This window comes from Carex rostrata, chromosome 32 (assembly GCF_964058835.1).
Source record: "Carex rostrata chromosome 32, lpCarRost1.2, whole genome shotgun sequence".
In the NCBI taxonomy this organism is placed as follows: Eukaryota; Viridiplantae; Streptophyta; class Magnoliopsida; order Poales; family Cyperaceae; genus Carex; species Carex rostrata.
In genome coordinates, this window is record NC_135949.1 from 924,254 (window position 1) to 939,456 (window position 15,203).

At 30.3% G+C, this 15,203-nt stretch overlaps 1 long non-coding RNA gene across 5 annotated transcripts; it reads left to right on the forward strand.

The window, feature by feature from the left end:
- Positions 1–7,325: 7,325 nt before the first annotated feature.
- On the forward strand, positions 7,326–10,655 carry LOC144547935 (uncharacterized). Of its 5 annotated transcripts, none has more exons than XR_013509185.1 (5): positions 7,326–7,551; positions 7,975–8,131; positions 8,583–8,729; positions 8,877–10,130; positions 10,337–10,655. It is a non-coding gene; the product is annotated as an uncharacterized LOC144547935 (long non-coding RNA). The 5 variants fall into 5 exon arrangements; XR_013509183.1 differs by having other exon boundaries at positions 7,327–7,551; positions 8,870–10,130; XR_013509182.1 differs by having other exon boundaries at positions 7,332–7,551; positions 8,583–9,485; positions 9,957–10,130.
- The last annotated feature ends 4,548 nt before the right edge of the window (positions 10,656–15,203 follow it).

Below are 15,203 nucleotides of genomic sequence, written 5' to 3' on the forward strand. Positions count from 1 at the left end.
AGTTTGTGAAAACAATAAACATTTTATAAGTTATTTTATAAGTGTATCCATTTTTCAACATTTTTTTTACCGCTTGAATCCTTGATCTTGTATTAAATGAATTTGAAACTTTCAAAATTTTGCATGTATATGCATCACTCATGAAGTAGATGGATTTCAACGATTTAGATTCGTCGTTTGAAAATAATCCGATAGGCTTTTGAAGTTGTACTCACCATTCTCTTTTGGTGAGCACATCATTCAATAGCTTTGCTTTGTATATTTTGGAGAAATTCTTTAGGGGTATACACAATTTTGTAAATTTTTATTTTATATAAAAATAAAAATATATTCTTTGGTAGTACCAAATAATAGGAAGGTTGAAAATGGAAGACAATATTTAAGAGATATTATTAGCTTTGATGAAATTGGAAGCTAGGTTGATCCAGTAGATTTGTGCAATCATAAAACTCATTTAAAGCTAAGATATTATTTAATTAATTAGCTCAGCAATGGCCTATTTGGGTAAATTAATGGTCCCATTTAGGCCTAGTGTAAACCGGACTAGTAAAGAGGGAATGATAACACATGCTATGTATTACATGCACTGTACATGACCTATTTGGGTTAATTAATGGTCCCATTTAGGCAGGTACACTGGTACCAAATTCACACTAGCGCTGTGGACCTCTTTATATAAAGGGAGGTGATATGAGTACCCACACTCTCATCCCCCATTGTACTCCCAATTTTATTTGTTCAATCTTGTCCACATTTCTCATGATCTATAAGAAATTTTGCGAATCTAAAACCACGAATGTCTTCTACACAATTTTATCTTTCAAATGAGATCCATGATGACATACTTTCGAGTTCATCATTATACAAGTATTTATACCTCGTCATTTAAGTATTTATACCTAGTATTTTTCACATATGACACTGCTGACATTTACAAGTATTAATATCAAGTATTACAAGTATTTATATCTATGCACTGAAGTATTTATACCTATGTGGTCAACTATTTTTGTTAGAGAAAGGTTGACGCAGGGACGATTAGGGAAATGTGATGCGGAGATGCGGGGTCCACGATTTGGGATAAATACTTACAAGTATAGGTATAAATACTTGTATGATGCGGTATAAATACTTGCACAATGAGGTATAAATACTTGTGTAACGATGAATCCGAAAGTACGTCATCATGGATCTCATTTGAAAGATAAAATTGCATAGAATACATTCGTGGTTTTAGATTCGCAAAATTCCTCATAGAACGTGAGAAATGTGGAAGATATTGAAAAAAAAAAAAAAAAAACCACCTCTAAAAATGTGTATGATTCTTCTCCCCATGTAGTTTGAGTGGTCCCTCCATATAGTTATATCAAGTTAGACATGCAAGTATTAATATCTTAATTTGCAAGTATTAATTTATTATATTCCAAGTATTTATACTAGTGTTTTGAATAAATTAGTTAGTTAAGTTAGTTTATGGGAAGTTAAAATCTGTTTAAGAGATGGGGGTACAATGGGGGTACTGGAGTGTAGGGATTGAAATAATTATTCTTATATAAATTGGTGTCTGGAAAGCTAGAGAGGTCTGGACCAGTTATGTTTTAAAATTTAATTATGTTAATATTAGTAACCTTCGTTCAAAAAAGAAAAGGAATTGTTTAAAACCATATATAGAAAATTACTTCGTAAGGGATGAAATATTAATGTACGTAGAAGTTTGTTAATTGAGAAGGGTCAGTAAAAATATTGATGTAAAAAGTTATTTTAATCAAAATAAATCATTCAAAAACATATAATAAAAAAATGATGATTAAAAATCATACAATTATTCTTGATAATTTAATTAAAGACATGTCGTACGTAGTTAAGAATATGATTTTAATAAATGCATGATGTTATGTAAATATAAAATATATTGGAAAATATTCCAAAAATCTAATACATATTTTTGTTATTAAATGAGGAGATGTGAGACCCATCTATTTTTCATCTTAACAAAATTATCTATTATACTATCTGAATTGATCATTTTATGCGATTTCTTTATCAATATAAACAATCAGATAATTATTTAGAAGGTCATCCTCTAGTACATTACATAGTCTGATTTTGACAATCATTTATCTAACCAAAAAAATTATTTGAACAAATTGAGAACTAACTTGTGGTCTGTTGATAGACAAAAGAGTAATTACCTCTCTATGTCTATGTGAGAGATCGTAAATTCAGAACGTAACTCAGATAATTTTTTTTAATATTAAATAATTGAATGATTTAATCTTCAATATTTACTTAATAAAGAATAATTGACAAATTAATTTCTAAAGTGTTTGACGAACCTGTCATAATTAAATTGGTTAATGAATAGTAAATTGTAGCCACCTAACTAGTTTTAGATCTCTTTATTCTAATTAAGTCACTTCACTAGCTCTCCGCTATTTGATATATATGCTAATGAAGTACTATATATATATATATAAAGAGTTAGGCTGGGGTGCTATGGATAGCATAGTGGCCTCTATGCTACGGCTCAATATTCGAGTTTTCAAAATCCAAACGGTCGATCCGAACCGTTCATCTTATTCTCCATATTAATATCTGCTTGGAGACCAAATTTTACATTTTTCTGAATTTTTTTACTATTTATTAAGTATTTTACAAAATTGTTGATCCAACGGTGGCTGCACAAAACAGTAAAACCGTTGGATTAGCGATTTTCAAAGTGGCTTAATAAATAGTAAAAAAATTCAGAAAATTATAAAATTTGGTCTCCAAACAGATATTAATATGGAAAATAAGATGAACGGTTCGGATGGACCGTTTGGATTTTGAAAACTCAAATATTGAGCCGTAGCATAGAGGCCACTATGCTATCCATAGCACCCCAGCCTAACTCTATATATAAATGCTCTTATAGAAATTTTGTTTAGGGGTGTGTGAATGTGAACTCAGAATATATAGTCTACCTCTACCACGATTTTAATTAAACTTCTTACCAAATTTTAGGCGCTTTTATGACACCAATGACTTGGGTTCCCGCCCTCTTAAAAAGGCTTGCCTTTGCCTATGGATCGATATTAGCGAACCCAATCTCCGTAGATGCATATTAATTTTCGTAATAAATTAATACTTGAAACTAAATCAATACCGGAAGTAAATTTAACATGTTAACGAAGTCAACAATCATAATATACTTCAAATAAATTAAATTATTAAAACTAACGAATTGTCCATAAAATTTCCCAAATTGATTTAAATCTTGTTCCCAACTGTCTATTGGGATGGAGCATTTATTTGTTTATATGCATGCCACTATTATCGAAATTCCTCATGTTAATTGGAAACTAATAACTTGATTGAATTTCTTTTTTATTTCTGAGAAAATTATGGAATAGTCACTGATTTTCATACAACTGAAAGCCATTGCAAAATTATAGTACCTTGGTACCATATTACAAATAGGGATGGAAATGGCCCGAGTCCATGGGTATTTTGCTAAGTTCATGCATGGCCTGTATGTTATAAACTGATGGTCCACCTGCCTGATCTAATCTGATGGGTTTGAAAATCTATGCTCGGCCCGTCTATGGACCTTTCCCCCAAGCCCATACTTGTCTGTCCTTGTCTGCCCTTGTCCATGGGTCTGCCTGGCCTGCCCATGCCCATTGATCCATCCATATTCAACCACATCAAATAGACCGTACAGACAACAAAACAATTCATAATGCGATTTTTCTAATGGAAGAAAAAATAATTCATAGTTTAACAACAAACAACAGTGTGATTTTGCTATTGGAGCAACAAAATAATTCATAGTTTAATAGCAAATAAAGGTTGTTGGTCTGTTTGTTTTTTTTTTAACATAAAGGTCCATGGATTGCCTGTGGGCTTCGGCATAAGCCCAGGCCTGATCTGACCCATCTCTAGATCTGCCTTGATTTGGCTCATCACAACATCGAGCCGACCGGATAAAGAATAGACCGGACGGATAAGACCGAGCCGCCAGACCAATTGGACTTTTTTGTCATCCCTAATTACAAACATAGAATGAAAAGCAACACGACCTGACTAGTTATTTTAGTGAAACTTCAAAAAAGCAAACAATCAGCAATGAAGTTTTACTACATCAACCAAAATATAGAACCTGATAATGACAAGTTTCAAATAAGCAAAAACAAAATGCAGAACTGTTTCAATTAATTTTTAATTGCCAGTTCTATGTGTCTGGCATCTGTCCTCCTGAGTCCTGTCATCATGCAAATCTATCTCTTGCAATAGCATAGGAATAACTTGATTGAATTGATTTATTGAATAGTTATCATATCATACTTAACAAAAAGTGCTTTAAGTCAATATATTATACATACTAATTACAAGGCTAAAGAACCTCAAATTATACATACTAATTACGAGGATCAGACAACTTAACTACTAGAGAACAAATTTGATTCAAAATAGTTTCATAAATTTCATTCAAATTTCTTCCACGCGAAATCAAAATAGTTTCAGAGGACAAACCCAATGGCAGCACCAAACTGGTAAATTATGGCCCAATGGGCTTCATACCTGATAAGTAAGACCTTAACCTGGCCCATTAGCACCAATTTCATTGTGCCAAGACCAACAATACAATTTTGATATTAACGTGACTAGGATTAAAATATACTATTAGTTTTGTGCTCTAATTATGCTTCATGTCTTTATCTCATTCGAAATACTCAATATCATTTTTATAATAAAATGTGTTTGGAGACCAACTTTTATATGTTTTTCTATTTATTTATTTTTTTTACTATTTTGTTAGATATGTACAAAATTATTTTCTTAGATGGTCCATAATCATATGAAAATAGTTATTTTGTACTTATCTAAAAAATAGTAAAAGAAAGTTCCAAAAAAAAATTGGTATTCTTCACAATGATATATAATTATAAAAATTTAAATTATTAGTATAGTTTTCAAACTTGCTAATAATATTATGTTTAACAGTGTATCTATAGAACTAGCTAATTGTTATAAAACTTCCTAACTAAATTAAAAAAAAAATTGCCAATTTAATCAAGTTAAATCTTTATGAGTGGATCCTAACTCTTTAGATTTGGTTCACAACTGTCTATTGAGATAAATCATTTCTTTGTTTATATACATGCCACCATTTAGGAAATTCCTCATGTTGTTAGAATAAAGATTTCTTTCCCCATCCATCCCCCAATCATCAATTATATGAGAGGACCACAACTTCTATGGTTTTTTTTCTTACTTCAATATCGCATATATTTCTGGCAATCTGTGAATTTTTTTGCGAATCTAAAGTCACAGACGTTTTCTACGTAATTTTCTCTTTCAAATGAGATCCATGATGAAATACTTTTGAGTTGTCCGCCGCGCAAGTATTCATACCTCGTCGTGCAAGTATTCATAACTCATCGCGATCTCGATCTAGACTACACCTCCGACTTCCTATCCATCGGCTCCTACCCATCCGCTGGCAACAAGGCAAGTTGTCACAGGCGATTTATGAATACTTTCCCAACGAGATATGAATACTTGCTCAACGAAGTATCAATACTTGTACAAAGATGTATGAATATTTGCTTGACGTGGTAATACTTGCCCGACGAGATATGAAACTACATGACAAGATATGAATATTTACGCGGCAGACGACTTGAAAGTATGTCACCATGGATCTCATTTGAAAAAGAAAATTACATAAAAGACGTTCATGATATTAGATTTACAAATTTCATCACAGATCGTCAGAAATATTGGCGAGATTAAACGGGGAAAAAAAACACCTCTAAAAACGTGTAAAAGATGTGTGTGATGTGTCCAGTTTTTTTTAAAAAAAATGCTTGATATCTTAGGTATGAATACTTGATCTATTATATATTAACACTTGCGTGTATATATATGTATCCATATTTGCGCGCTTCAGTTGTAAAATCTATCATATATTAAGCGGTCCCTCAAGGAGTTAGTGATCCACCAAGTAAATGAGCGGTCCCTCAACTTAATAATTGATAATGACGCATTTTGTTTTGTCTTTTAGTGTTGAAAGTTGTGGTCCCCTCTTAATTAGTGATTAACAAAGACAGTTATTGACTGGGAGATAAATTGAGGAAATGAATTGTATGATAGTTAGTTGATCCCTATATATTAACATATGTGTCATTCCACGTAAATGAACTGTTCGATTAGAATCTGAGCCAATTCAGTCCAAGACAATAATATAAGAGGTCTCTTTAATATTTGTGCCATAATAAATCAGATGATTCGGATCTAAACTCAAAACTTATGTTACCACATGTGAAATGAATTCGGGAGGTTGTTGGTCTTAAAGTGATTCATAACAGGAGAGAATCACCGGAAAACAAATTGGGCTAACGCACCTACAAAATTTTTGGCTATATCTGTTCTATCTTTGCCGAATTGGAGATCTATTTGGGCTAACTTTAGAATTGGAGATCTATTAATTCTATCTTTGCCGAACAGAGTTATGATAAGATGAGAATACTTTGTTTTCGGCAATTTCTCATTTTGTCCAACGGCTATGACAGAATATACATTGTAAAATGACAGATTTTCAGAGTACTGCATAAATGTCAATTAATGAAACTGTTAAAATATTGTTTTGCATTATATATCTGCATTAATTATTAATTACGGATCAGAATCTACTTTTATTCTCAATAACATAACAGCATCTGCTATCCCTTTTTCTCTTTCTTCAAAGAAGAGAGGAAAGAGAAAGATGAGAGAGAGAAGAGAGAAAAAAAAAAAAGAATAGAGAATTTGAGAATAGAATAACAATATCATGTTCTCTCTTTTTTATCTCTCTCCTTTTCAATGAGGAGAAGGAGAGAGAAGATAAATAGAGAGGATAGCAGAAATTTGAAGAGCAATGGATTTCGTTCCAATTGATACTACATACAAAATTGTAAATGTCAAACTGTGGATGAAATTCTGTTGTTTGATTTCACACTGTATTTCATTGATGTAATTTTTGTAGGAATGTTTAGTTGTTTCATGCAGTATACTGAGACATATGTAAATCTGATAACCACTATTGGAAATTTTCAAAAAAAAAATAAAAAATTGTAATCTAACACCAAAATTGTAATATATTAAGTTCATGAGTTATGACACATCATCTGTATTTGTTTTATTGGATGGCTCTTCTAGCCTTCTTCTCTTCCATTACTAAAAAATGTTTTGATGTGCCTAAAATCTATCTTATATATTAATTTTGGATGGGGGGAGTGAACAGTAACATCTACGGGGCACAAACAGAAGGGTCCCAGTATCAGCGAAACTTTTTTTTCCTCCAATTCTCAGATATGCTCTCGAAGGTTCTCAACCCCCTTTTCTCCAAATTTCTTCTTCCTTCGTTTCTCCTATCTTCTACCGCCTTCTTCATCTTCCGAAAAAAAAACCCGTCTCCATCTCACGACTCTCTCTCTCCTCTCCAATCCTTTGCCACCATTTGCTTTGCCTGAACGTTCTACGTTACTGCGATCTCCGACCGACGACTTTTGACAAATGTACAACCAGGTTAGATTTCATCGTATTATTATCTCCTTATATCAATTATCTACATAATTTCTTGCTATTGTTGCTAAATTTGTTTCTGTACCCAATTTTAGTGTTTAGGGTTTTGTGCAAAATTCAATTCAAAATGGTTTGTTCAGAAGTTAAAGCAACTACTACAATTATTTATTGTGCACACTTTCCTTATTAGCAAATTGTTGCTGATTTTTTTTTTTTTTGTAACTTTTGTCTATAACCCCATTTTAAGGGTTAGAGTTTTGTGCAAAATTCACTCAAATCCAAAATGGTCCATTCAGAAGTTAAAGCAATTCCCTTTTAGCATTGTTTCTTTTTACTGTCCACTTGATCCTGTGGTTTAAACAAGTTCAGAACTAGCTGAGAGATTACAATCATAGCTCTCAGTAATTACGAATTTTGTACCATCAGGTGGCAGTACCAGTGGGTCAAGAGCGGTCCAGCAATGCTTGCAGGAGTAGCTCCACCTCTTCGAGGATCACTGAGGAGGAAGGTGCAGAATCGTCTCATCTCTTGAGGTACGAATCTCAAGGCTTCCCGGCCCTAAGTCCCTGACTATCCAGTCTAGGTTTGTGCTTCTTAAATTATCTATGTTTAGTGCCTAATTAAATTGTGGTTTCCATTCATACATTTTTACAACTAGAACTGTCATAGATTTTAATTATTGTTGTATGAATTAGAAATTTTGTTGAGTTTGTTTATCTCCAAGAGAAATTTTGCGAGTTGATAATTTTAAGCTACAAATCTAGAGCCAATTTTATGATTTTGTTATATCTGGAGATTCTCAATTTAATCAAATACAAAAAATTCCCTTTCTGCTCGAGATAAGTGGAAAAGCTCCTAACAATCTAAAATTCCCTTTTCTGAATTAAAGCACCATTAGAGACCATTAAATATATCTGTATGATTTTGATGGGCTTCTAAATCTGAGGCTTGAATTGTGAATACATAACATGGTACAATGCTCAAAAACGATTTTGAAAATAATAGTGGATCCTTTTTTTCTTTTTTTCAATCAGGTAATAATTGTTGAATTAATTATAAAAAAAGGAGATTGGATAGCAGGAGGTTAGTCTTTGATCATGAGCTGCAATTCGGTCTAATTAAAAGTTGAGCAACTGAAAGCTGTACTTTTCTTTTGTGAAGAGAACAATCGCAGCTAAGAGGTATGAAAAAATGGTGAAATTATTATTTTCTTATTTTTTTTTCCTTCTAGCTTTATATTTTTTAGAAGACACTTCATTCTAAGTCAGTTCTCAATGTTATTTATTATCAATACTAACTAAAATTAGTTTATTTGGTTAAGTTGATAGAAAGTGGAGAGAAGGAAAAATTAATGGAGCTACTGAGACAGAGACTGATTGAATGTGGATGGCACGATGACTTGAAATCTTTTTGCCAGTTTCTTTCTTTCTGGATTATAATCATGTCCAATTTTCCAAACTTCATAATAATTCCTAAAAGAATTTTCAAAAAGAAATATCAAACCAATTTGCAAATGTTATAAATTGTCCTTGCTTCATTTCTTTTTCCTACCTGGTTGTTGTTGTTTTTTTTTACTCAAATTATGATAAATCCTATGTATTTAGTCTATTCAATTTGTTTATATAATGTTTCATTACTACTATTCACTAAATTAAAAAGTGAAAGGGATAAGTAGGGCTTACGCTAGAAAAAAAGGGAGGAATTATTTCGCTTTTGATGATCTTATTCAATTCAATTTAGTGTATGATTGGTTTATTCAATTTTAATGCATGATGGGTTTATTACATTTGGTTCCTCCAGTCAATTAATGTACCATGGTGCATTATAGCTCAAAAAAATTTAGTGTGTGTGTTTTCACTCTACAGAGCTAATCATATACATTGCAACAATATGTCAAGGGCATTGTATGCTAACTATTCGCGGTGCAATTTTGGGAGGTACTTTTGTCACTCATTTTATTCTCTTTTTTTATATGTATCTTTTTCTTAATATTCGAATATCAGTATTAATGGCGGAGTTCATCTATTGCTTTATTTAGTAGTTTAGCAAGTCATTCTATGCAGGAAATTTTGACCAAACTAGGACTGGTACAGGTTTGTTCCAGTCAATACCATATATACTACATGTAACAGTTAGATGATTTTAGGGTTTTTTTTAACAATGGTGTGCTGTATTGGAACAATTGTACAGTCTTTTCGGTTGCTACCTGATGGGTACCAGCTGTAGCTATCAATCTGATTTTGTAGCCGTTGTTTGATGCAAAATAAGTATTTTTTGTGTTCCCTTCGAAACCAGGGCCTAAATTGTGTAGAGAAATTGGAGATGCTTCTTGATTGAATGTTACGAATCAATTTCTTTCCCAAGAACTGAACTATTAAATTTGCTAGCTTACAAACATGTTTTCCCAGGATTGGTGTGTTTTATGGATGATACCAGTTCAATATATCCCTCAAAAACTTCTGGCTAATCTACTTGTCCTCATACCTTTCTTCAAATAACTTAGCATTTGATCCAGGCTAACTGACAATAATCAGTCTATCTTTACATGATTCTCATTCAGGGAAGCTTCAATATTTATATAGGTCGGTTCTATTTCCATTGATTAGATAATGTGCAACTGTGTTCCAAAAATCTTTTACTTTTCAATTTGACCTTACATAATTTTAGGATGATAAAAAAAATGAATCTACTCTTTGTATAAGATCATTTAAAACAATAATTGGCATGCCTAGAGCCAAAATTTCAGCCTTTTATAATTTGACCACCAAACTTTCTTTTTCTTTTTCAGGAAATTGATCCGCACATCTTTCCAAAGTGCTGTCTTTTATTCCACAATCTCTAAAGATAATGAGATTTTCTTCTTAATCGACAATACTCTTTAAAGGTCTTACATGCAGTGTTTGTGTATGTTACTTTGTCTATTTGCAATAATATTTTTCCATTGCTTTTAGTTGATATTGTGTTTTGGAATGCTATTAAAGGTTACATCCAATTTAGTACTTTGGTGGCAGAGATAGATGATACTTTAAAGTTTTATTTTAGTTCAAAAAGAGTGAGAATGAATATTTGTACTTTTTCTCTAACTGTAAATTTTTTTACCTCTTCAACTCAACAATCTCCTTTCCTTGAAAAAAGAAATGCCTTGTCAGTTTTAATCTCTAATATTATTCAGGTATCACATAAAGTTCATTTTTTGATACAAATTAATTAGAAATAGTTTAGTTAACAATGAAGGATCTCATTTATTTCTCTCCGAACATGTATTTTGGATGACAACATAGAAAATTGCACTATGAGAGTAAGGTGATGTGATTTTTTTTTTTTTGTGGTTGGTCTACAAAAATTATTGTTGTTATATAACATATCTCAATCATTATTATTGCCGAAGCAAAGCGAGACATTTTCCTAGTGTAATATAACTCTTAATGAAATACAACATTTTGGTGTTTCTCTGCTGAATTATCGTGTGATTAATCATATTAATTGTTAGCAATGTATACGTCTTTAATGTTTTGAAAATGATAATTATTCATGCTCAAAACTTTGTGGGTCAAAATATATAACTTTCTATGGAATTATTTCAATTTAAAACGGTGGAAGAAACCGGCATTAATAATCAACTAAAAGCCAATTCATGGAATAAGATTGAGGAGGATTCTAATTAATACTTCATCTCTTTCATATCTCATAATATCTCATATTGTATATCTCTGTTTTCAAAGTTCAAACTGTTGATTCAAACCGTTCAACATAGTTTACATACTAAAATATGCTTAGTGATAAAATTTTATAATTTTTGAAAAAAAAAATTACTATTTTTTTTAGATAGGTAGAACATCACTGTTTTTAAGCAGTCCAGATACAGTGATTTTGTACACATCTTAAAATGTAGTAAAAATTTTACAAAAATTATAAAATTTCATTATTAAGCATATTTTAGTATGGAAAATAATATTCAATAGTTTGGATCGACAGTTTGGACTTTCAAAACGAAAATATACAATATGAGATATGAAAAAGAATAGATATTAAAACCCCCAATAAAATTAGAGTGATGCTTCTATGGACATAATGACCTGTTTATAAAATGAACACCATTTTTATTTTCAAAGTTCAAACAGTCGATCCGAACCGTTCATCTTGTTCTCCATATTAATACGTGCTTGGAGACCAAATTTTATATTTTTCTGAATTTTTTTACTATTTATTAAGATGGGTACAAAAAATATTAAATTCAGACCATTGAATTTTGTACCCATCTTAATAAATAGTAAAAAAATTTAGAAAAATGTAAAATTTGATCTCCAAGCACATATTAATATGGAGAACAAGATGAACGGTTCGGATCGACTGTTTGAACTTTGAAAATAAAAATATATTCATTTTACAAATAGGTCCTTATGTCCATAGAAGCCTTTGCCATAAGATTAATATCGGCTTTGTAAGAACCTTTCCTAATCACAGAGAGAGAAATAATAAATCATGGAATTTAGTGCATGATTGGCAAATTGCCACGTCAGTCGCATTGCTGGCATCCCGCCTCCCGCTACTGCTTTCTTTTTTAAAGGCACAACTTTCAAGTTTCTAACTTTGTTTAATTTATTTGTTCACACTTAATTAGACTTTTATTTATTTGCCTTATTCTCCAAATGCAACTACTTCCAAGCATATGACTCAAAAATCACTATGGAATTTCAATTCTACTACTCCCAAGCACAATGATAAATTCAAATTTTCAAAATAATTCGACGAGGTCTCAAATTTATAGTTCGAAAATATTTTATTTTCTTAACATATGTATAAAAAATTATTAAAATTTTAAAGTTGGAAAAGAAAGACAAATTATGTGAATAATTTGATTTTTTTATGAAAAAATTTTAATTCACCTATTAATTCAAGAAAGTAACGGAAATCAATAAATCACAAAATATTCCCAATTATTTTGCTGCAATGATTTAAGTTCGGAGAAGAATTACTTGATCATTTTATCTTAACAATGTTAACAATATTGAAAAATAAAAAATAAAAAAAATTTGACATACATGTATGATCTTAAATTTTGAAAGTATTAAATTTTTCAGAGAAGAATCACAAATTTTTTTTTTGAAAGTATTAAATTTTGAAAGAGCTGACAATATTTTTTTTACGCGAAAGGTTATAAGTTAAGTTTGAAATCTGAACGAATCTTATTTTAAAAATATTAAATAGTTAAATAATTTGTTTTCAATTTTATCCATAAAAAAAATACTCCTTTTAAGTCAACCCTACAATGAGTTATGGATAGGGTGTGAATAGTGGTAAAATCATATCCAAATTTTTTTTTTCTCTTTTTTCAGATACAAATACAAATCAGATAGAATATTTATTAAAATAATATAAAACATATTAAAAAAATACTAAAATTTACAATATTTATCTAATTATAATAGTGAATAACATAATTTTATTATAACATATATTATATATTTATTATTCAGACATAAATAATTAAAACATAAAACTATATCAATATTTTAATTTACACAAATATTCAAATAATAAATATCCACATCTACTTTTTCTTATGGGTTATGGGCGAGAATCTTTGTCGGATCTAGAAACAAACAATTTCTTCTTCAAAAAAAAAAAAAAAAACATCTAGAAACAAACAAAAGCGCCTCGCTGTCATTTCCATTTTTCTAATTGACTTCACTGTGGGATGAACACTTTGTGTACGTGTCCAAATATAAAGTGCTCATCAGGACTCGGGAGTCGGAAGAAGTGAACTGTGTGGTTCTCCCGTATCCACGTATCCGCCCATCCACTGGGCCAGGATCTTATGTGGCGGCTATATAAATGAATATGTACAATTCCAAGTTCATTTTCATTTTTTTTCACCAGTAAGTCCTCATGAAATTATGTCGGTATAAACTTATTTTATAATCATGATAATTGGTACAAATTGGTATCTAAATCAAAAGGAAAAATTGTGATTGTGTTATGTATGATTTAGATAAGTTGGATATATAATTTAATGCAATTTAAAAATCAATTGGTGACTGAATGATTTCTAAATGGCACTAAATATGAAATACAACTGATTAAAATTTTTAATTTTTATTTTAATGACTGATTCATTCACCGAATGATTTTCAAACTGCCTAAATTTAATACAGAAACTACTTAAATAATCAAAGCCATGTATCGATTTTACTCTCTTTCATTTTAATAACTGTTTCTTTTTGTCTTTCCAGTTTTCAGAAAAGTATGGTTGTCAATATATTTATTTTTTAGAGTTGACTTTATTTTAAATTTTAATTAATTTATGCTTAATATAATTTTTAGTTACTTTTTGCATTGCTAAAATGAATAAAAAACAATAAGTCTTTTTTTTTAATCTTTGTAGAAGCGCGCTTAACTCTCGACCTTTAAGTAACTACAGTCTGATGATTTTTTCTTCTAACTAACTGTGTCACCGCTCAAAATACAAGTCATTGTAAAATTTCTTTCTATCCACAGATATTTAATTTTTCAATAACATGTTTAATGAACAACAATGGATACATTTTTCAAACTTAGTTTATATACTTGTTAAATCAATAATTAGATGGTGATGTACTAATATTATTAGATTATTAATATTAACACTATTATTACTACTATTACTATTATTGATGTTGTTATTGTTGTTGTTGAAAAAATAATTAGATGGTGATGTACTAATATTATTAGATTATTAATATTAACACTATTATTGCTACTATTACTATTACTGATGTTGTTGTTGCTGTTGAAAAAATAATTAGATGGTGATGTACTAATATTATTAGATTATTAATATTAACACTATTATTGCTACTATTACTATTACTGATGTTGTTGTTGCTGTTGAAAAAATAATTAGATGGTGATGTACTAATATTATTAGATTATTAATATTAACACACTATTATTACTGCTATTACTATTACTATTACTATTACTGATGTTGGTGTTGAAAAAATAATAACAATAGGGTCCTGAATAGGTTTCGACTAGACATAGCAATACAAGATCAACTAGTGTTAAACTTAAGTTATATAATCTACATATATATATATTTGTTAGTCCTCCAACTCGTGTTTAAGCATACAAATTGACATAGATATAATCTACATATATATAATCTGTAATATTTATATAGTCTAAAATATTATGTGTAGTTTTTGGTATTACGTGCTTCTTGTGTAGAATAAAAAAAAAATAGCTGTTTGAATTTTTTTTGAAAAGACAGCCTCACTCTCTTTAAGTTTTCTGAAAACAAAAAAGAAAATGGTTTTTCTTTTGCTGAAATGAAAAAAAAAATATTTTAATTCGTTGTAAATTCAAAATATATTTCTTGTGCTGCACTTGAAAAAATTTGAAAGTGTAAAGCTTTGTTTAATTAATAGACTCCTTTTCAAGTAATCCAGTATTGGTTGTGTCTGAATCCCCTAAAGTAACTCAATATTTGAGTTTTGAATCGAGACCATCCAATTCGAATCTATCGCTCGAGATTGCTTCACAATTTGAATTTATCTCTCGGAATGTGTGTGCTCCACTTCGGATAGATTATTACGGATTCGAATCGGATGATCCCGATTTAAAATCCAAAGATTGAGTTACTTCAGTGGATCTGAACTCCCAAGAGTTTGGGG